The following is a 24,117-nucleotide window of genomic DNA, read 5'->3' as shown; positions in this document are numbered from 1 at the left end:
CCTATTGTAATGTGTATTATATGATGGCTGTCTTTTGCAGAGAGAATCTGTTAAAAAAAGTAATGCTAAATTTAAGCTTAAGCCAATTTTTATAAATGCAAGACAACATTACAGTTTATTTCTAGAAGCAATTTCAGGATTTTAACAATAAAACTGACCTGTGCAGAGCCTGTCAAATAACCAGCCTGCCTGTCTCAGTCCCCAGGTTAATGGACTATCTGTATATTCTGCACAGGACTGTACCTGAAGCTATTTTCCTTGTTAAATGGCTAAATAGTAGCTGATGTGCCTGGCAGAGCATTCAGTGTTTCTCAAGAATAACTCTCCCAGAATTTTCTGGCAGATAAAAGCTTTACTCTGATGGTTCTGAGTGTTTCTTCAGCATCTCCTCTTAACCATCTAGAGGATTTTCTGGAGTGCTTACATGAAGAGAGGTGCTTGTTAGAAGTACTCATTTCAAGGAAGTGTTTTGTGAGTGAAACAAGAATTATAATAGTCAAGAGATCCTTTGGGGAAATGGGGTTGGTGGGAACAGACAGGACATCCTTGCTGAATAAAACATTTTTTCAAGGGATGTCAAAACTAAGTATAATAAGAGATCTCTTCCAGAAGGGGATGGTCCTCACCCTGGATCCTTTCCCATTACTTTTCCATGAGAGCTCCAAAGTGTCTGAATCATTTTTGGACTATCCCAGAAATGTGTTTAAGACATTTATTTGTATTCTAAGCATTTGATAAAGTAATTTTTAAAAAGGCAAAATAATAGAATGGTCCTGATTAGTACAGTCCTGATAATTAGAATAATAAAGTGTATACTGGTTTGCTTGCAGTTACAGTATTACACAAATAAGACAAAAGAAATATGTATATAGGCTCTCTGAAAACTATCCTTTGTGAGAAGGATGATCACTAGGTAATGTATGGGCCATGTCCAATAAAAATGTACAATGAACACACTGTGTAGCAGAGTTTAATTTCCTGGCTCTTGTGGAACTTCAATCTCAGCTTTAATAAGACTGTGCTGTTGCACAAAAGGCACCACAAAGCAGTGTGGCTACAGTGCAAGCTGAGTGCACAGAACTGTGTTCTTTTCCTGGACCTACCATTGGCTTCCAAAATTGTTTTGTACATGTCACTTCTACAGCTCAATTTCCTCCTTGATAAAAATGGGACTAACAATGGTTTCTCACCTTTGACACTCCTGGATGGAAAGTGCTTAGTATTATTAATTCATGAATTTATCAACCTCAAGCAGAGTTGTGACCTTGAAAATAGAGAAGAGTTCCAGAGTCTGTAGGAGCTTCTGGGGAGGTCATTAGAGCTGTTTATTTTACCAGGCAAGCATGTGGCTGTTAAAGTGATGTTGCAGGACTGAGGAGGAGAGGCAGTGTCACACATCAGATAATGGGGTCGTTTTCATGCCCAGACAAACAGAATTATGGAGCAAAGGTTGGAATAAGCCCATCATGTCCAAGTGGAAGGGCTGCTCTCCTCCTGGGAGACACAGAACAAAGTTTTGAAAAACTCTCCATGCTTCACTCCTATATCTTATGGATTAGTTACAGCAATCAGTCATAACTACTGATTAGTGTGGCAGTACACACGGACTCACAATAAAACCTCCTTCCCAGTAGAGATCCCTTGGGAACATTTTTCTTTTTTAAGGTGTTAAATGATCAAGAAAATAGATGTTGTGTTTTGTAAATCTTTACCAAAGTATGGCAAATCCAAGACAATTCATCATTTGAGTTCCAAAAATTTTCTCTAAGAACATTTTTCATATGGAAGTCAGCCTTAGTCCATTGATATTTCAGAAGTCTATATAAAAACAGCCCAGTAGTTTGCCTTACCAAAATATTCAGTGCTTTATTAACTTGCCTTTTTGCCTTATTGCAAAGAGAATTGGAAAGCCCTGAGTGAGTTACAGCTAAGGGTTCTACAGCTTTTCACTCTGCTCCACAATTTCCTTTGTGCTCTTTTAGCCTATGTTAATTGTGCACCACTGCTGTCATTGGAGCATGTGTCCCCTGCTGGACTGAATCACCAGAAAGCAGCTCTTCCAGTCCATCTGTGACAGCTCCAAGTGCACAGGAAACACTTTTTGTGGATATGCTGATTCAATGTGGCAGGGGATAAGTGGGCTGGCAGCAGCGGCTTTGTGCATTTTAATAACTGACGAAAAAAGAGATGGGAATGACATTCAGGAAGTGAAACAGAGAATGTAAATTTTCTCTTCTCAACTGACCCAACATGCCTGTGCTTAAGTTGCATTTTAAAGGACTAGAAATTTAGCTAGGACAATGAAAACTTCATGCATCTCTTATAAAATATTTATATTACACCTCAAAGCATCTTGTATGACAGATGATACACATTTTACCATATAAAATACACCAATGTGCTTCAAAAGATTTGCTTAGGGCTTTCTTGTTGCTGTTGTTTTGTTTTACTCTTAATGGGGATTAGTGACACAGAGTAGTAACTTGTCTAAGATTAGAGAGTGCAGAGAAAGGAAAAGAGAAGCCCAGCCAAGCAAAATCCTTATCTGGATTACCCATACAGTATCTGTGTAGGTAAAGGATGCATGCACATAACCTTTGGAGCTACGGAGATGTTCTTAACTCTGATATACACAATGTGGGTTTTGTCCAGCAAATAACTAGGTATCACATCATATAGTGTGTATCATATAATCATACAGTGTGCAAATATGACCTACTGAGATTAATGCATGACACATTTCTTCTTAAAGTCTCAGATCATATTCCTGAAACTGGAAAGAAATTTTTCATATCAAGAGGAAAAAATACAGAAAATAATTTCTTTTCTTCTCTAAAATCTCTGAGCCTTCCATACAGATCAGACTGATATTTCAGCTACTTTTCTCACAAAAGTACAACAAATGCATCACAATAATTATCTGGAACAGATACCAGTGGGACTCTCAGTTAAGAGCATTCTGCTCCATAGGGAAAATTGTGACCCTATGGATTTTTCAGTTACGATGACATTATGACTTAGTGAATCCCAAAATTCCCTTGTGCCCTGTCTTAAGCTGTTAAGTATTTATGTTCCATTTTGAGCTACTGACCAGCTCCACATGGAGGTGATCAAGCTTCTCTAGGAGCTAAGGGTTGCCTCAGCTGTTTATTTTTTGCTTAGTCTCCTTGACATGAAGGAATTTAGGACACTTTGAACAGAAAAAGAATTGGAAGTGTGAGACATTTTCTTCTGGGGAAGTAAAAAAAAATTGAAGAGAGTTACAATGATTTTTCCAAATCATGCATATAGTGGCCTTTAAAAAAAAAACCAAACTATCACTTTCCCAGCAAATGAAAGAAAAAAGAAAAGTGCGGCTCTTCATAAAACAATATCAAAACTCTTCCTGATTTCTTAAAATTTGATTGGCAACATTTGACCAGCTGTAAAGATATTGTGTGTGCCATAATCTTTAGCCTTTCAGTCTGAACTGACTGTAAAAGACTCACCTTAATTTAAAACATAAACAAATCTCTTATCTATCTTACTTATTTTGGAACATCAGTGCAAACATAACTTAATAACTAATATAGCAATAAAACTTCTGCAAGGAGAAATTTATAGCACATTAATCTTTAGATTCTGTATTTAGACTAGAAATTATTAGATGATAATGGAGTAAATGCTTTGCTAAGTGAATACAAACTTAAATACTATATATATCAAATGTGGACATGCTGAAGAATAAATCTGCACTACAGATTAATTAATTTACAGAAAGAACTTTCTTAAATGAAAGCTTCTGAAATAATAAGTCCAGGGAAGTGAGTGGGCCATCATTAAAGGGCAGGAAGTAAATTCAATGTGAATCTATTAAATGAGAGACAGCAAAGTTTTCTATTGAAACAGTAAAAAAATAGCTACAGCCATCAAAGTTTCCCTCCCCCCAGGTAGGAATCAACTTTTTATGTAGCCTGGGGATGCTGCCAAACTTATTAATTAAAATTGTCTTAATTGTGGGGTTACCTGAACACAGAAGACTGCAGATTCTGTAGAAATATTCGTTCCACAAGGAGGAGAGTACATATAAAAGTACATCCCAAGATGTTCACTCACTACCCACCACTTTATAGTCAAACTCTGAGATTTAGTCTGCTATGCATCCTTCATCTTTTTTTTATAAGAAAATCTATGCAACTCTACTACCAAATGTGGTTCTGCATGTGAAGTCCTAGCAAGCAGCTGGATGCAAACAGAGATCATCAGAAGTCAAGAGGAAATTGAATCCTTGCCATACGGTTGGCTCTAAGGCAGTACCAGAACTGAACCATGGACATTTATGTAACTCCAAGTCAGCTGTGACCCTCAGAATCTTATGGATAGCTTGGGTAAGAAAGGCACAAACACACATCTTGTGCTATCTCTTTCGTTATGCCTTTCCTTTTTTCTCAAAGCACTTCTATGCTAATTGAACAGGAGGGAAAAAAAACCAAGAAAAGTAATTCCCCTTCTTCCATTCCAGTGTTTTCAGTTAAAATTAAATCTGGTTAAAATGCAGCAAATATCTGCTCTGTAGGACTGAAACAGGGGGAAATAGGTTATTTTAAAATGAGAATTGATGGTGGCACATGCTTGAGATGCCATGGTGGATTGGGTTGCATGGCACAGTTTTGGTAGTGGGGGAGCTACAAGAGTGGTTTTTCTGAGAAGTGCCAGAAGCTTCCCCTGTGTCCAGCAGAAGCAGTGGCGGTTTATAGGGATAGGGCTTCCTTCCAATGTGCTAAAGTGCATTTTAAAGAGATAGGCTCAAGCATTTCAATGGATTAAATATTGCTTCACTCAGTGTTGCCCAAGCTTTCATTCTGAAAATTGAGCTGTGCCATTTATGTCAGTTCAGCTGTGCAACACCAGGTACAGCCTCCTGTTTTTGTACAAGTAGATCTTCCTGACTAATGGCCCTCTATCACAACGAAATGCTCACTTCCACTGATAAGAGTATTGCAGGAAGAAAAATAGCAGGGTGTTTGTTGGCAAATAATGTTTCCCAATTTGAGGAAACAGCTGGGGAAGATGATTGTCAGACAGGTTTAAGAAGCACAGAACAGACAGGAGTAGCAAGAAAGGTGAGGAAACATGACCTCAACTCCACCCAAACCACAGGCCACCCACATTAATTTTCTGATATTTACAGATGAAATAGGAGTTAACTCTTCCCAGATTCTTTCTGTTTTCCTGCCTGCCCTAAAGCTGTGACCTATGGCTGCAGCTTCTGCACAGGCTCAGTAAATCCCAGTCAAATCCTCTGTATCTCTCTTACCCAAACCTTGAGTTCTCTCAGAGCATGCCAGTTGAGCTGTAAGGAATGGCCATGCCCTTACTTGGGCACATTGGGAATAGGAGTCCAAAGAATGAAAAGGTGATAGTGAAATAAAAGCATGAAGATGGAAAAGGGTAAAGAGGAAGAATGTTATAATTTAAGAATAAAGATAGATAATGGAAAAAAAAAACAAAACAAAACAAAAAAACCTTTCTCCCTCAGCCTATCAAGAAAACTTTGGGATGTTTAGCTTTGGAAAAAAATCTTAATAAGAATACAAAACTTCAAATGATGAGCTCAAAAGCATTCTTATAATCTTGAATTAGCTTTCAATAGAGAAGTGAAAATCTGAGAGAGCAGTGTTAATTAACATCCTAATGTCATGTCATTGCTGCTATACATATGAATTACTGCCACAAACCCTAGAGCAAGAGGTGTGCTGTTATCTCCCTGATAGCACTCATGTATTTCTTTCCTGATTTTTTTTGGCAATGGTGAGAAAGCTATCATCCTATGTAATCACAAAAGAGAGCTGAATATGATAAATAGATGGTCCTTTAGTGTCAAAACTTTTGCAAATATTGCCATTATTTCCTTGCTAATAAATGTCTTGATTGGGGTTTTTGAAATAAAACTCTTTTACAAAAATCATGCACTGCACTCATCATTGGCTTCATTTTCCACACACCAAAATTAAGCAAATTTCAGTCAAAAAGAATAATTTACACTAACTTGCCATGAACCATTTATGGATTCCTCCTGCACTGGGGTCATTATCAAGTCAAAACAGAGCTATTCTGTAGGTAAATTCACAAATGATGTATGCCTACAGGACACAGGACAGAACTCCTTACTAATTTACAGTTTTCCTCCGTTACTTTTCTTTCTATTTTCTTTCTCTCTCTCAACCTACTTCTAATAGCTAAGTCTTTTGGAAAAGAATTCCCAGTGTTGCAATTTGTGTGTATTTGCACTTTTAGAACTGATTCCTGATATTCTGTGCTCAGGTGGGAGGAAATGAGTGATAGGGATATTAAGTGCCAGGGATATTGAGGGCTCTTCAAGGTATCCAAGTAATTCTGAAAAATCTAAGGCAAGCACAACTGGTTGACAAGGACTTAGCACCCTTGTAGTTCATCTTACAGACTCTTTGAAATGATCCTCCATCCCTTTGAAGTCACAAGGTCTCCATTCATTAAAGCTGTGCAGGATCAATCCCATGAGGCTAAAGCACATGCCAAAAAACTGTCAGAAGCTAATAGCCAGGACATGTGACAGCAACACTTAATTCCCTGGCTGAATATGGGGGTTCACCTGGCATGAATAAGAATTACAACTTCAGAGAGGTCTTTTCTGATGAAACCTCTGATCTGTATCAACTACAATCACTGTGGCTTTTAGCTCTAAGCAGCAGACTTCCAGGCATATTTGCACCTTCCCTCAGCTATCCCATGCAATGCCAATATCCTGTTCTTTCCAAATTGCTTTTCATAAATTAAGGTGGGGCTAATTTAGCAAACTGTCTATCAGAAAGGCTTTTCAGATTAAGGAAAATTTTTCCATAGAGTTATTTTTCAAACATGCCTTCATAAAAAAAAAAAGTCAGAGAAAAAGTATTTTAAAGGGCCATGTTTGTGAAAAAAAAAAAAAAAAAAAAAAAATTAATGGCACATGGTGGCCAACAGCAACAATGGCTGAGGCTGGGATACTGCTGCAGAGCAGAGCCTGCTGCTCCCCTAATGACTCTAAGTCTACGATGAACACAAATTCAAGTGAGGAATTTGAGACTATTATTAGCTTTCATCAGTTTCTCTGTGGCTTATTCATGGAATCTGGACAGATCCCAGAAGCATGGTTTCTCAGCCCCTCATTAGACTCTGCAAAATGAGCCTCCCCTACTTGGAAATACCTACTTGGCACCAATTCCCTCTTCTCTCTCTTCTTTCAGTGGGTGTTTTGTTGCAATATTCGGGGTTCATATTGGGCCAGATCCTTTTCCAGAGGAAGGGCTGAACCACGCTTGCAGCTTGCCTGTAACAGTGAAGGGAAGGCTGCACATGTCATTATTTCCTACAGCTGCACACATAACACAACTGAAAATCTCTGCCTAAACCCAAGTTCTCATTCAAACACCATGGAAAACTCCATCAGGACTACCTTTGTCGCTGTGTGCCCTCTCTTTCTTGGATACACACACTGCACCAGACTTGCTCTCTTGCAAACACACAGAGTCAGTGACCTGTGAAAATGGTCCTGATCTTTCAAACATGAGCTCTGCTCTGCCAGCCCCTAATCAAACAGAAAGATCATTTATGTAATGAACCATCCACAAAAGGTTTTTATTTAGAACACACAAACACGTGTGTCACTTTCTGCTCATAATACCCAACATACCAGCACAAAACCAAATTGTTGTGGATGAGGTGGCAAAGGAACAGTCTTTAAAAAGGTTAGTGCAATGCTAAATTCACTTGAATTAGCAGAAGGACCTAAGTTTGGGATGCCCTGCCTCCTGACTGAAAAGCTTAGCTGTAAGTCAGCCAGAGATGGCTTGGGTGAACAACCTAGCATCCAAAAATAATTGTTTTGTCTGCTAGGAAAACAAGCCCGCTGAAGTCAGGAACGCTTTCTCTTTTGAAGAATGGGCAGAAGTAGTGCCAGATGACAATCCTCTTTTGGCTGGATGCTAGCTTCTTGCTTTCAAGTGTTTCATGGACCTTTAAAGTAATTCCCAATTTTTCTAACTCTTAACATTTAATTTTCCCAAATTCTTCAACTTCAGGGAGATATTTGATATTTATACTTACTAAAACTTCAAGGTATTTTCAACACCAACAGTTCTATTTTATGCTTCATCCTTCTCTGACACAATTTCTATCACCAATTCCACCACTTTTACACTTTTTCCTTCAGACTCATTAAAGCATGGTGTCCTCATAGTAGTAGATTTTTTGCCTAAAGCAGTAACAGACAAAGTGAAAAACCAGATCAGTTAACTGATATTGCTGACAGGAACTCTGATCTGTAAAGACTAATATATGAGGTTTTCGTGAGGGATTTTTTTCATGCAACAATTTTTTTAATTCCCTCCAGATTTTAAATGAGTTGGTTACCAAAAATTTGAGCTTTGCAAGTGGCTGTTGGTGTATTTTTATGTGCATAAAGGACAGAAAAACAAAAACACTGATGTTAATCAGTGGGGATTCAGCTGGCATTGATTACAACCACAACCAAGGCTTAGAGTTCTGCCTCATGGATGTCTTACTAAACAAGCAAAGCTTTCCAAATATTTGATAGAAAATATACAAAATAAAGCCATAGTATGTCGTAAGTGTACAAGTTTTTTGGTTCTTTGAAAACCCAGTAATAATGTATTCTGTTAACATCATTAAAAATATACAATTAGGGTTTCTTTTCAGTAGTATTCTTTCAATTCAAAAATGAATCATGCAAAGTGGACTTGAAAGACTATAAATATTACTGTTAATTCTGGGATATTCCACTTTTCTGGTGGCAAGGATTAAGAGTTGGGAATTTGCTATGTCTCAATGGAAAGTTTGATATTAAACAGTTATCATTAGGCAGCACCAAGAAAACCGCTTGTTCTCAACATACTTTCCTTTCCATAAACCAGGGAGCCAGAACTTTTCCATAGAAAAAGGAAGAGGAAATAAATGGATTTCATATAAAACCACAGAACATTTTTGGTCAGACCTCAATTATTTTCAAAAGCTTCATGGAGTGGTAGTGGTTCTGTTTCAAATTAGAGAGACGTCCAGGAGGCACACAGAGATTGGGATGTGCCTTCCTTAGAACAAGAGATGCTGCTATCCCAGGCAGATTCAGTTAACTGTGGAAATAGAAAGCGCACACAAAAGTTTAACATGAATATAACCAAGGAATGCAGGTGTTGGTTTCATCTGCACTGTATTCCTAGACAATATCTAATTTACCTGTTTCAAAACTACTGACTGGGAAGAGGTTGGCTTGTCCAGGCACAGTTTCTTCTTTCCCTATGAAGCCTAGATTTTATGCAACATATCTAAAATCAGCTACTTACCAGTGTTTAAACATGCTGCTACTCCCAGAAAAATTATATTGCTCATTATTCTGTGTTTTTGAATAGCTGGTCTACTGCTGAACTCATTCATCAATCTACCTTAGATTTTAATAGGAGGACCCAGCTGTACTGCCACCAAAATTCATGACACAACTCTCAATGATGGACACTGCTGGTTACCAAGGAATACAATGTGCTTATAGCAGATGCTTTCAGAATCATTAGGAGCTTTGTACACATACATTTATATAATGTATAGCATTCATTTCTTAGCAGTAGTAGACATGAGCCTAAATATTGCCATTCCAAAGCCACAGTAATCAATAATAATGATGAATGAATTATTAGCATAGAACTTAATTCAGGAGGTACTGCTTGTGGAATTTTCACAAGGTGGCTGTGAATTATTCAAACACACACTCATACATGGAAAACAATCTGTTTGTAGCATTGTTCAAATACCCAGAATTCAGGCTGTCTTTTTTTTTGGCCAAATCAATCACATGGTTCCCTATGGAATGAGTGTGCTAAAGCCTTTCCTGTAAATCTTCCACAGGCAAACATAATCAGGGAGTGATGGAATCACAGAATCATTTAGGTTGGAAGATACTTTTAAGACCTTGAAGTCCAACCATTGACCCAACACTGCTAAGTCCACCACTAAATCATAACACTAAGCACCATATCCATAGGTGTTTTAAACACTTCCAGAGATGGTGACTCCACCATCTCTGGTGACAACCTGTTCCAATATTTGATAACCCTTCCTGTGAAGAAATGTTTCCAAATATCCAAACTAAACTTCCTCTGGCGCAACTTGAGGCCGTTTCCTCTTGTCCTGTCTTGGTACCTGGGAGAAGAGACCAACCCCCACCTGGCCACCTTCTTTCAGCTATTAATGGTAATGATTAGCTAAGAGAATTATTAGTTCCCCTCTGAGTTTCCTTCTCTCCAGGCTAAACACCCCAGCTCCCTCAGCCACCCTTGTGCTTGAGAGCCTTCCCAGCTCCATTGCCTTCTCTGGACTTACTCCAGCACCTCAATGTTCTTCTTGCAGTGAAATTCCAAAAAAAAAACCTGAATAAAGTATTCAAGGTGCAGCTTCACCAGTGCTTATTACTGGATTTAATTCCATTTTCCTCTGAATCTGGTTACAACTTTTAGAACTTTCCTATTGCTATTCTGGGTTTGCAGACTGGGTTTGGTTTTTTTTTTTTTGGACAGACTTTATTTAAAGTCAGTTACTGTAGTCCAAAATTTTCTCTTACCTGACTGCATGACACATGACAGAGGAAGGATGGAGGTACCTCAAAATTGTCATTCTTCCTTGTTCTCCCTCCTTTGTTTCGTCACCAGTCTTGTAATCCACAATGAAGCCCCTATTGAGAACCTTTCTTGTGCAGTTCACAAGTCCACCTCTAAAGCTGAAGCTCTGGCTCAAACAGCTAATTAGAGAACTGACCTTCTATAGTGTCCTCTACTCTGTAGTTTGCTAACCCTAATCAGCTTTGCCCATTTGAATGCTTCCCCACATCCTGCATTCTAACAAAGCTGACATTTTGTCAGGCTGAGCAGCTTCTTACCTTCCTTTCATTTAAACTTGATAATTTGATCACATAGTCAAGGTACAATTACTCTGCAGGCAGGAACTGAAAGCTTTCCACAGTTTACTTTGTCCAAAACCACCAGTATTTGAAAAACTTTTTAGAATGGGTGAGATTTAAAGTGAAGGGCAAGAAAATATTTAAGAAACAAAGTAGAAAATTCTTGTTCTGAATCCATTTTTGGTTCAGATACCATTTCAATTTGTTAATCTTACACTTTCATCAAAGAGGAATACAGCTCTAAAAAGGAATACAGCTCTAAAATTTGACTGTGAGACTCCTTATTTCCATATACTTCCTTTTAGAGACAGACAGTTTCAATAAAAATCATACAGCAGAGGAAAAACTACTAAAGCTACCAGCACAATTTAGTAGCCAAGTTTAGTTTTTCTTATTGATTGTTAGCATGAAATAATTTTGCTTGGATTTTTTGGAATTGTTAAAGATTAGCAACTCCCTTGCTTGCCTAAAATAGCCTCTAGAATCTCAGAAAATCTGAGATAAAAATTTAGAGCAGTTGATTTGCATCATTTCTGCAGAGGAATGTCACTAGCCTTCATGTGCCACACAAGGACAGAGCTTTCAGACAATTGACTTCATCTATGCAGATTCCTGACAAAGGATGTCAAAAGGTCACTCCAAAAGGTGTCCCTTCAGGCCATGTGGGCTTGAGTGCTCTTGTCCACAACTTATTTGCTATAGTCCACTGCTTTTAGGTACGTATGAAAAGAGCTTTGTGCGAAGCTCATATTAAGACATCTCTGCATGACCTTCCTTTACTTTTTTCAAAGATTCTGGACAGATCTCATCTGTGTGGCAAAGGTCAAATGGGAATCTTGAAAAGAGCTGCTGAAGCAACAAGGGAATGTGAATCTTTTGCTCTTCTGTTCTCAGCCATGAAGCTACTGTACCTTATGAGTAAGCTCATGGTTCTTTGTTCCTTTGAGGCTATTTATTAAAAAATAAGTCTTTGAAAGCCCTCTTTATTTTCAGTTTGAATCATATAATTAAGGGGAGGAGATGGAAGCACACTTAAAATGTTTTCACTGGAGTCACCTTTGTGAGCTGAGGGGAAGGGTCTGTACTTATAAGAGATGAAATACAGGTCTGTGAAACATAATCACAGAGAATGTATTGGCATTTGAAAATGACAGTTGTACTGAAAAACTTCATCTTGAGGTACATTTTATTACAGAAGTCTGACAGTTCAGAAGGCTTGGTCACTTGTGAAGCTTTTCATACTACATTTCTATTCTCTTTTAGCATCCAAGACAAATTGAAAAAGAGGCAAATCATTCCAAGTCTGCTCAGATTTACAGGTTTTAGTAGAATATTGCCTTATTTTTCATAGTTTGAGATCTTGCTGATTGCCTTGATATGTCCTCATATCAATTCTTTTTCAGAGCAATCAGTTTTCCTGTTACGAGACCTGCTACAATTTTGCTCTCAATTTCAGAAGAAACCTCCTGAACCTCTTTGAGATAAGCAAGCAATAATATGTCACACCCAAAGAAATCATAGGAAACATACTGTTATTAAAGATACCCAGAAAAGGTCAGCTATGAAAACAGGAATAAAACCAGCATTTCCATCCCTGGCCTGCCTCAAATGTTGAAGGCAGGGAATGTTAAGCATTTCACTAAGCAGAGGAAAGTGCTGCCCCAGGCTAAGGGCACCTTGCAGTCCAGCACAGGGGGCTGTGCTCATGGGCCAGACAGAGGTGGCCATGGAACCGGTTTTAGGTGACAGGCTCTGTCCTGCCCTGGCCAAGTACCACCAGCCTGGTTACCACTAGGGCTTAATCTGAAGGTTTAAATAGAACCTTGCTGTGCCAAGTAATGAATATATTTAGGAACGTCTGTATTAAAGGGACAGATTTCTTTTGAGATAATATTTCTGTACCTTTCAAACAAATTCATAGTGTCAGGTGAAGAACAGGGTGCCATTTGAAAAACAGGGATAGGCCTTTTTGTAATTTGCGTAATATACAGTGGCATTTGGGATTTCTGTTCTGTAACTCACACAGAGAATATTTATTTGATATAATGTTAAATGTGAGCTCTGTGAAATATTGCAATTCCAGAAATGTGCCAAGAAAATGCACTCATCTCAAAAATCAAGCTGAAAAATCATGATCTGGCTTTTAAGAATCTGCTTGTGCCAATAACTCAAATTCTTTTTCCAGTATAAAAAGTAGGATGTGCCTATTTAACATGACCACAATGTTATCTAACAGAATCCCACAGAAAACATGAAACATTTGTCTTACAGTCCCTAGGTGAGCACATTATCATTTTCTTCTTGTCACTCAACACTGAGCATGTTAGATAACAACCTATAACAGAATTTAATATAATGGTTTCTCCAGTCAATACTGGGATGAAGATTGAGATTTTTCTAATGGGATCTGAGTAGCCAAGTTCCCTGGGCAGCATGGCTGATCTCATCAGCTTTAAAATTCAGTCGAGCAAAAAAATAATGTCAATATCATCTTAATATTGGAAAACAGTTGTTGCCTGCACTACCTTAAAATGAAAATCCACACAGAGAAATATGTATTTAATAGAAGATTTTTGACAGAAACATTCCTCAAAGAGTTTTTTTTTACAGAAATATCTTCTCCATTTACAGACTAGCACTTCAAGATTTTGCATCTGCCTTCCTGTTTCTATCATGCTAATAAAAAGAAAATGGCAAAAAAACATAACAAAAATAACTCTGAAATCAAATACTTATTTTGATTTTTTTCTTTTGTCTCATTTAATTGGGAAGAGGAAGGGAGACTTTCTTAGTGGCTGGTTAGAAAGGTGCTTTGCTGGCTGATCCTGTGCCTATCTCACAAAATCTCTGGGCTCATGAAGCAGCACTGAACACCAAGGTAGAGGAAACCTGACAGCTTTTCATGAGCCCCACCTGTTAAACCCAAGACAAGTAAAAAAATAGTCCCACCAAGGGTTTTTTTAATGGGAAAAGGAACAGAGCTTTTCTGATACAATTTACAATGTGAGTCTGCCTGGGGCTGTACCAACACTGTTCAGGGAGCAAATCCAATGTGCAATTAGTTACTAAAAGATTGGAGAGCCAGGCTTTGACTTCAGGCAACCATGAGGAACCAAACATCCTCTTTGCCTCTTTGATCCTGTCCCTAAAAATAAGCAGGTGATGATAGTACAGGTGATGATAGTACAGTCCCACCTATTGTTGCCTTTCCTTACACAACAATCAGCCACTCTAACAGAATTCAATCTGATAAGCCAACTTTTATCCTCAACTTTTCTGGTTCAATTAACTTGTAATAACTAAAATTCTCAAGGCAGCTGAAAACCAGTCAGGAATGATCTTTCATGTACACTAACATCTGATTCCTGGGAAATGAACTGTAATTATTAAAAATTGCTTTCCAGTTGAATCCATATACTGAAAGGAGGCAAATATACATTAAGAAGTTAATTTAAAAGGACTAGGGACATGGAACCATAAGCATAAATTGATTTATGTGAATTTAAATGCCCTTCTGCACATTATAGCTTGTTTTTACTGGTACGTGTGTAAAAACATCTTACTATCAGTATTTTAATAATGCAAAGATGTAATCAAAGTTGTGCCACTTGAAAATTTGGAATTATTCATATTAGTTATTAAGAAAATAAGCATCACACAAAAATCTCTATGGATTTTTATTTACTTTTCATGCATGATATAGAAACAATAGTGTTTCTATTCTATTATAATGAATAAATACATTTTATAATATATAACTCTTTACATATATGTATTTTTATTGAGACCCTGCTTTCAGACTGGAAAAATACTAACACCCAATTGTAAAAATGATGTCTTCCAGTGAAACCTTAAAGTATAAATAGACAATAAAAACAAGGAATGGAAAAGAAAAAAAGAAAGCCTTGTTATGAACACTTTATGATCTTAGGTACTGAGGGAGTAAAAGATTTTCCCCACCACACCATAAGAAGCTTCTGACAGAAATAATCAAACCAGAACTCTTAAAATGCAATCTTAGCTCTAACCACATGGCCAAAAGAGTCTTTAAAATATAAAAGGTTTAGTAGTAAATGATGTTATGAATTAACTTGGAGAATTGCTAATACAATAATTGAGTTTATTTTGCATATTTGCCTTCTGAACTCCTGGGCATAGCAAAACTCTTCAGGGAGAGGGTGGCTATGCCAACAAAGAGTATGCAAGTGTATTTCAGAGATATCTTTTCAAATCACATGGTTTATTTATTTTTTTCCTGCTGACCTTCCTGAAGGTAACGTAGTGTTGACATGCTATTGTTGAATGGTTTTTCTATGAGAAAGAGAACAAAATAGAATCTGGGTTAATGAAAAAATAATTTGCTTGAAGACTGTGTACCACAGGAAATAAGACTGCCTCTTAGCAATTTGAAAGAGATTTGAATCTGGAGAAAAACAAATAAAAATAAAAGAGAAGGGTTCTGGAAGGTAGGAGTGCCCCACAACTGTCAGATCTAGCACACTCTGGGCTAAAACACTAATAGACACTGTTGTGACTAACATTGCAAATTAAATGCAGCTGCTAAAACATTTCCTGGCTAATCTTTGGGTATGCTACATTTGACCCACATTGCTGCAGTGCTATTCCAAACTGACTCCTGTCTTGTGGACACCTTACAGATTAGTCCAAGCAAAAGCATCCCTAAAATCAGTGGTGAGCTGTACTAAAATAAGAAGATAAGTAAATGGAATCAGCTCCTTCCCTCTTTGTCACATACAGACACACAAAACCCACAACAAAGCCCACTGCTGCAGATGAGCTCCCCATGGCTCTTGGACCATGCATCCTCTGTACACACGGGCTGGAGCCAAGCCACCTCTGAGCAAAGCCCCTGCCCAGCTTTCTCCTGACACATCAGCCCGTTTGCTCCTCAGGCTTCTCCTGGCTTTGGCTGTATACTCCTTGAATTCCCCTCTATGAACTCCAAATCCAGAACAAAATTTTATTAGCGTGAAATGGAAAGAAAATATTATAGGAAGTATTAATAGGCTGGGAGTAACCAAACTCCAAATAATTTTTTTTCCTGTTTGATTACTGTGCTGGTAGAGTGCATTACTGTGCCTTCTGAGTATGGTGCTGAGAGTATGAAAAAAGTCCCCAAAATTATACAATAGAAGTGCAGGAGAAGGAGGAATGGAAACCAGATGTTGAAAAAATGTACAATTCAGAGTATAGTTTGTGGTACCATACAGTTATCCCCCACAGTCTCAAGCCTCACTTGCCTCACCAGGTCAGTGTAATGCGATTGTCACCTATAAAAATCACAATAATCTCAATTTTACACATATCTCATTCCTCCAGGTTGTAGCTCTTGTCTGCCAAAATGACTTCCCTCACAGCCTACCACAACAGGGATGGACTCCTACATACATCACTACCATTCCCAGATATTTTATGTTCAGTTTAATTTACAAACTCCTTGGATTAGAATAACACTAAAAACAAGCAGGTTTTTAGCGTTTGTAGCATGTTTGTCTGTCGGATATTGTACAAACAATGTAATCTTAAAGGGCCATATTTCCCCAGCTTTTTATGCAGGCCTGAAAGGGTTTCAACTCCTCTTTACTCCCACTTTCTAACAGAAGAATCACAGTCCTGTAAGTTGCCCACAAATTGCTGCTTGTAGAGAGCATAAAGCATCATACTCCAAGTGTAAATTAATCTGAGTAACACCTTTAAGCCTGTGTGTTGGGAAATATTTTAGCAAGTTATTTTCAAGCATTCCTCAGCTTATTATTTTTAAGCTCCTCAGCAAAGCCTCCCATCTTACAAATGAGAGGGGTTTTCAGTGGGGATAGGTTTAGTGCTATCCTCTGCTTTTGGTGCTTAACTGAAAGATTTGTTTGTGAAATAATTTTGGGGAATTTAAGGAGAACTCAACACAGAAATAGATATGCTTCTGAGGAGTCTAGAAGTAGCATCCATAAATCATTGCAGGGCAAAATTCTGCAATAGTGGCTGATGGGCCACCAAGCCCTTACAATGAGCAAGAAAATAAATAAATCTGTTTTTCTCTTCAAGCTCAGCAGATAATTAAACCATCAGAGTTAAGAAAAGTGGTACCTATCATTGAAAAAAATTCTACCTCAATCTTCTCTCATGTTCAAAAGTAGGTATAAAATACATATAGATACTTGCCAATTAACACGTATAACCTATCTTCATATGTCCTGTGCATTTTCATAATTAACTAGAATTCCTAATACAAGCATACAGTGCTAAAGAATGCATACAGCATACTTTAATCAAAGCCTGATGCAGGCTGATAATGGTCCTTAATTTTATAAGCAGTCTTAAGACATTTAATAAAACCTCTTATTCTTTCCTCCAGCAGTAACCATAGATTAATAGCAAAAATCATTAAACTTATTGTAGAACCATTCAGTAGATTTAGCACATTAGCTTCTTTTCCATGTAAACTCACCCCAGCAGAAGAAAAAATGGGTTTTGACATTGTTATTGCACCAGCCTTCTCCAACTCTCTCCAAAACTTTCTCCTTGTCTTTCACAAAAGTAACAGATTTTGTCATTTTTCTGCCTGTCTTCGTTTTCTAGATCAGGTCTAGTCCTAGCACAAAACTTTGTGATTTCCATTACAAAAGTTCACCTTTCATCCTTACTACTCATATTTTTTGCCTCACATGGTCTTTTGATGAATTACTGTACTTTAACTTCCTCACTTCTCTTTTTCTCCAGTCTCTTATGATTATACCTCTCCAAAACCTTTTGAAATGTAAACAAGTTATAGAGCCAGAATGCCTTCTTTCCACTGCTGCATGGATTCCTTCCACCTACACTAATAAATAGTGCAGCACAATATTCTTTCTCTGGACCTGTGGTAGCACATCCAGTTTAAGGACACGATTTTGAAAAATCTCAATTCATAAGCATGGTAGGTTTTGATTACATAGGAGACATGCACTAAACTGGGGTTAATTTCTGCATATGATAAATAGCTCATTAAAATATAGAAATTAAAACCTCCTAAACAGATGGAATTTCCACTTACTGTCACTCACAGGAATGTAGGTATCTACATGTGTATGTAGAAGTGTGTCACATTTTGATCAGCCATGGTTCCTCCTGCAAGATGAGAATTTATTACAGGGAAATGTATGCCCTCAGACTGACCATCAGTCTTTAACCAATGTCATAAGTTACTGCTGCTTCTTTGGTAGAAGAAAGGAAAGTTGGTCTTGGCATTTGTTCTTAATTCTTGTTTTATGGAGGTCCAGTATCCAAAAATGCAAAGACTTTTCTTCTTCCTCCTTTGATTATAGAGTAAACTCTATTGCATCCATATTTGCATCTTCTCCCCTATTCCATATCAAATGTTACAGTTCAAATACATCTCTGACAGAGATCTGGACTCTCAGTCTTCTAAAGTGAATTATTAGTCAACTATTCTTTTGTGGAAGGAGAGGCTTTTTGTTATTTGATATCTGGCAGTCATTTAAAGCACTAAAAACTCCTCATTCAGAACACTACACATATCTGATTTGCTTTCAATATTTTCTTAGTCTAAATGCCACCCTATTGCTTTTCTTGGCAAAAACAAAATTAAAAATTCTGTTGGGTGGAGCTAGATTTCCACTGCTAGATTTTCACTTTACTTCATACTATAACAGATCCTTTAGAACTACCTAATGTGCAAAATCTGTTGTTTATACAGATCTGCAGCTGGCTTTGTCCCAGTTGCTCGAGAGTGATATCTAAACATAAAATAATCTCTGTATAAACTGTGGCTTTGTAAAATATGTAAGCGCTCTGTGTTTGTTCAGCCCAGGTCACTTGCTGAAAATGAAGGTTATTCCTGGGTGATAACCATCAGATGCTGGTTCAGAAGGGAATCCAAATTTTTCCAAAGTTTTGTTATGCTCAAGTCACAAGGATGTGAGATGGGGACAGGTTGGGTAGAATTTTAAAGCAAGCCATCAGCACTTGCAAAAACTTACTCACAGTAACTACATTTCCTTGAATTCTGTGACATGAAGTCGAGTAAAGTAAACAACATTTAAAGACATACCTAATTATGAGATTGCACCCTTGGAGTCATTAGAGCTGCAATCAGGAACAATGCCTCTTTTCTGCTCACACAGAGCAGTGATCCTGCTCTAATGATCCTGCTCTAATGATTAACTGCTGCTGAAGGGTAGCACAAGGGAAGGTTAGAGCAGTTTCAGGCAATGAAGTACGTGTGACTCTTGAACAACACAGCTTATTACATTAAAGGTCCTGTCTTGCAAAAAGTAAGTAAAACTATCATTATTTTAGTTTTGGTACAAGCTAATCTCACCTCTCAGCTATAAAATCCCACTTTGACATTGTATTTGGCGTTTGAGGAGTTAATCTTAGGATAGCAGAAGCATATTATTTACATCAAGGTTTAGAAAAGCATCTTTTTATATCAGAAGAGACTACTCCCATGTGAAAGCTAAGCAAAATATTTCCTGGAAAAAAATACAGATATGGTCTAGTTTTAAGGCCTGCTTTATAGGAAAACCAACTGGAATGGTCAGTAGGTCATCTTTGGTAAAATTATTAGTTTAAGCTTTTCAATGCTTTTAATCAGATATAATTAAATATATCACCACTACTTCAGGTACATAGATTACCACTCAGTACAGCTGAGTGATCAAAAATAGCCCATACAGCTTGGGAAAATTAATCATTTCTTTTCTGATCCCTTCCCATAATCTTCTGCAAGCTCCAGAGACCAGAATCTTATGACCAAACCTCTTATGGAGGTGCCACTGTCTAAAATACAGGGGCCCATTTCCTTCGGACATCCCATAAATGAACACGTCAGCACAGCACCCTGCAGTGGTATAACTCCACGTGCTGAGCTGTGATATGGAATTTGTCTTTTTTCCAAGTTACCCTGGGACTGGGACCTTCTCTTCAAAGCCAATCCCTCTGAAACCCCCTCCTGCCATGGAGTGTGTCCACTACACCAATGAAAATGTTTGGGTGGCATCGAGTCATCAGCATAATCTTGTGGAAGTTTAGTTATTCATCCATAGAATAAAACCCCAAGATTCTTGGAAATTTATCATTCTTTAAATCTTCAAATAATCTTTCCTTTTGCCTAGTTGAATATTGGAAAGATCAGAGAATAGACCTAAATCTAATAAAGAACTTCAACTTAGTTTGTGCCAACCTTCTCTTCCAGGTTCCTCCACCATCAATCCTCTTAGTGTCCTTTCTGAACTCAAATTTTTGTGCACTAAACTATTACAAAAACATTCTGTGTAATCATTTGGAATACAGGTGATTTAACCAAAACCTCGGACCACGTTGGCTCAGTGGTGTCAAGGTTCAGGTGTGTGTTCAGGCTTTGTTTTCCCCGTGTGCCAGAGCTGGGAGCAGGGCAGAGGTGTGCTCTCCACAGCATGGGTGGCTCAGGTAACGTGCTGCTAAAGCACTCCAGCTCTTTCAGCCAGCCCTTCTCCTTTCTCTAGTAAGTTTTGTGGCAAGGCAGTGCATTGCTTGTCTTTCTACAGCAATCATAAATAGTATTTGTTGCCTTTACTATTGAAACTTGTTTCCCACACTTCATTTTTTAACTTTCCACAAAACAATATCCACAGGGTGCAATGGCTTCATTCCAACAGTTCACCTGCATCTATATTTGCAAACCTTTGGGATAAGATATTGATCTCTCCTCCATGTTCTCATTACCTGCTGGAGCGATTTACTCTTGAGGAAGCTGAAGTTGACCAAAATTTTGTTTCTATTTCCTAGTTAGGTTCAGAGTCAAGGTTACTTGACTGACAATAACTATAATTTTTACCATGTCATAAGCATATGACTGTTTGGGGTTTTTTTCCTAGAAGGTACTCAAGTTTGCTTTTATAGGATTTGAAATACTACAGCATTTCTCTAAGGATTAATACAGGGGGTAGAAAAGGCTGAGGCAATCAATAAATTGTCTCAAAGGAAAAAAAGGAGGGGAAGACTATGTCTCCTTTAACCTGGGGAATTTTGGGATCAGATAGTTTCTTACTGAATAAGAGAGTCAAGATGACAGTTGAGTTCCCTCTTTGAGAATTTCTAGTATTCTCAGGTGGCTGTAGTTAATTCTGTGGTTTAATTCATCTCTTCAGCCAGCAGCTGGCACAATTTCAAACAACAGAAATACACAAATCTCAAACAAAAATACAAGACTGACCATGATAATCAACACATAGCAAATATAATTAGAGTTCAGTGCTTGGCTCAGAGAGAGAGCAGCATCCTGACATGGCAAATGTGCCCGTTGGGACAGCTGCTGCACCTGACAGCCTGCCCTTTGCCAGCTCCTGTCTGCCTCTTCTCCCCACAACCCCCAAGCCCCTCTTGCTGCCCTTGGAACCGTGATCTGTGCCTGTTGAGAGGAGGCCAGGCCATCTGCACCAGTTCTGCAGGCTGCCTTTGCAGAAGTGCTCAGCCCTCACAATGGAGTCCTGATTTTCCAGAGGCTCTGGCACCTATTCAGACATCTTACTGCAGCATCCCAACATTTTCAGAAGTGCTTGGCCATGAGCAGTTCCTGTTGACATGAAGCATGCCTGTGTGCTTATCTACAGCTGCCACCTCTTCTGCAGGTCCTTTAAGCACCTCCTTTGCTGGTGGCTGTGTCAGCACAGTGACCTATCCCACTGTCAGGCACATCTTCAGGATGTGAGGTCCCTTGTGGATGAGAAATCCCAGTCCCAGCGGCTGGTGGGGTCTGCCTGCCTCGCTGGGCTCCTGCCAGCAAATGTGGCACAGCCCCAGCTGCAGGGCAGTCCCATGGACCACTCACAGAGCCCTGGTGTTTTGGGTGGAAGGTTCCAGGACTCTCCTCCCAGTGCTCCCAAATGAGTGAGCCAGATCTCAGGACAGCAGGGGGGAAAGAATGCAAGATTCACGTGTGTGATTCACAGGCTCAGCATTTCACATGCACAAGTGGGTCTGTAAACAGCAGAGACAGGAGCAGTTAAACACTGACTGCCTCTAACCAGTGGCACCTTTGCTCTTTGTAGGAAGACTTGATGGCATTTTGGAAACAGTTGTTAACCTTGAGGTGAGATCCACAACAAATCGTCCACATTTATCCCCTCTTTGCAATGCTCCATGCAGATTTTCTTCAAGCTTTTACCATGGATGTAGCACACAGGACTCTCCCCAGATTTCTGAACATTGCTCAGATAAAGGCAGCTTCTCCAGAAACTAATCTGGATGGAAATATTCCTGTTTTGTAAACATTTTCCCTGTATTTGTTAGGACTGAGATTGCCACCTACCTAAACAGAAGCACAAGGAAGTAAAGCCAAATTCCCACTCCTCACAGGTAGAATGAGCATAGGCCACAACGTTATTGTTTAGAGAAAATATTTTCCTCACAAATGTGTCTCTCCTAATGTTCACTTCACACTGCTATTAGCATTGGTGTGATACATCAGGCATAATGATGATTTGCTTTCATGCCTTTTCACTGTGTTTGGAAAATGCCAGTCTAACTCACAAGAAATGGACAATGCATGGATCCACCCTGAAAAGAGGACCGGGGAGGTGAATATGCAGGTAAATCTATTGTAACATCCCACTACAATAAATGAGCCAGGCTGCAGGACACAAAGTCTGCTGAAGAGCAGAAATACTAAACTACAAGACACAAACAACAACAGACCAAGTCAGCTGAAAAAAATCTAAACCAATTTTATCCTCTAAAAAGCTGTTTACTTACCTTCATGTTTGCATTTTCAAAGGTTATCCTTTTGTACAATAAGTAAAAGAAAACTTTTTAAAATTATTAATCTGACAGTGTCATTTTCAGCTTTGACAACATCCCATGCTGTTATGACAAACAGTGCACAGTTCAAAAGAAAGGAATGTTTCTATCAAATTATTCCACACAAGAATACAGAGCCCAGCATGGAATAACTAATGGCCCAAACTACAGCAGCAGTGTTTTTTTTTAAAGTTCTTCAACTCCAGATGCATTCAGATTTATCAAGCTGTGATACAAATCTTTTCTATGCATACAGTGTCCCTCTGTCTGACTTATATTTGATGTTTTCTAAGCATATCATATAGCAACACAGAGGTGGGGTTTTTTAAGGGCTCCCCACTCAGCACCATCAAAATATGGCTTCAGAAATGCCTTTATTTGTAGCACGTATATGCTGATGATTGTTCAAATGGGCTACTAAGAAAAAGGTGCAGATTGAAAAGCAATTATAGGGGATGGTACTTTCAGGATGGTCTGCTTGAAAATAGCCCTCAGTTTGAAGGAATTTTGAGGAGCAACTATCTTCCAGGGTGGATTATAAAGGATAGGAGGCAGGAGCCTGAGCAACAGAAGGAGGCTCCTCATGCAAGGAATTGCTGGGTCAGGTCATGCAGGTCCCTAACATCTGAGGTTGTCCTGCCAAAACCAGCTCTACAAATTCAATTTATTTCAGTATGAACATAATGTAATTTTGTCACATAAAGCCTTAAAATTTGAAAACTACTCCTTGATTTTTGACCTAAGCTTGTTTTCAGACCACATAGAGAGTAGGTCAAATGCTAGAGCTCCACACTTGGCTCTGGTGCAACATTACCTTCCTAATGTGCTCAGCTGCTTAACTGAAGAAAAAGGAAGCAATGATCACCGCTAGTAAATAATCACAAAACATGCAGATGCTCTTCTTTGAAATATCTTTATTCTTTTTCTCATGACATGCTCACTTTCTAGCTGTGCAGTTCAGAAGGTTTATTCAAATTAAGGTAAAAATCAGTCAATTCCATTTCATCTCAGGGCCTTTTTCTACTCTGACTAGCAGCACTTACAGTAGAAAAAAATAGAGATCCACAGCACTACAACTTGTCAAATTAAGTGCTATATTTTTAGCTGTTCAATCATAGCATGTTTTCAGCATTAAAAAGAGCAGAAGGAGTAATAAAGTTTTGCTAAAACTAATACAAGAGAAAGGGGACTTAAAGAAAATGGGTTTAGTTATTGGTTATGAACACATACAACACCAATATTTTTCTTCCTTACTTGTTTTTATAACCAGTTCCACAAAAACAGAATCAGGAAATGAAGTTATGGATTCCAAAAGAGCAAGTGGCAAATAGACTCAAGCTGCAGATAATTTCTTCCCTGCATTA

At 38.4% G+C, this 24,117-nt stretch overlaps 2 long non-coding RNA genes across 3 annotated transcripts in view; both read right to left on the bottom strand.

Moving 5' to 3' along the window:
• Positions 1 to 1,846: 1,846 nt before the first annotated feature.
• On the bottom strand, positions 1,847 to 7,341 carry LOC137479580 (uncharacterized). 2 transcript variants are annotated; one of them, XR_011002357.1, is made up of 4 exons: positions 7,210 to 7,341; positions 6,440 to 6,610; positions 4,006 to 4,221; positions 1,847 to 2,172 (listed from the first exon to the last, which is right to left on the bottom strand). It is a non-coding gene; the product is annotated as an uncharacterized lncRNA (long non-coding RNA). The 2 variants fall into 2 exon arrangements; XR_011002358.1 differs by lacking the exon at positions 4,006 to 4,221.
• Positions 7,342 to 7,696: 355 nt separating this feature from the next.
• The window catches only part of LOC137479579 (uncharacterized), a 34,531-nt gene continuing 18,110 nt past the window's right edge, over positions 7,697 to 24,117 (bottom strand). Inside the window, exon 4 of the long non-coding RNA XR_011002356.1 lies at positions 7,697 to 8,251. This is a non-coding gene — a long non-coding RNA (uncharacterized lncRNA). The remainder of the gene's footprint in view (positions 8,252 to 24,117) is intronic.

The sequence above is a fragment of the Anomalospiza imberbis genome, chromosome 10, assembly GCF_031753505.1.
Source record: "Anomalospiza imberbis isolate Cuckoo-Finch-1a 21T00152 chromosome 10, ASM3175350v1, whole genome shotgun sequence".
NCBI lineage: Eukaryota > Metazoa > Chordata > Aves > Passeriformes > Viduidae > Anomalospiza > Anomalospiza imberbis.
Note: the sequence above shows the minus strand (reverse complement) of the source record. Positions and strands in the feature narration are given on the sequence as shown.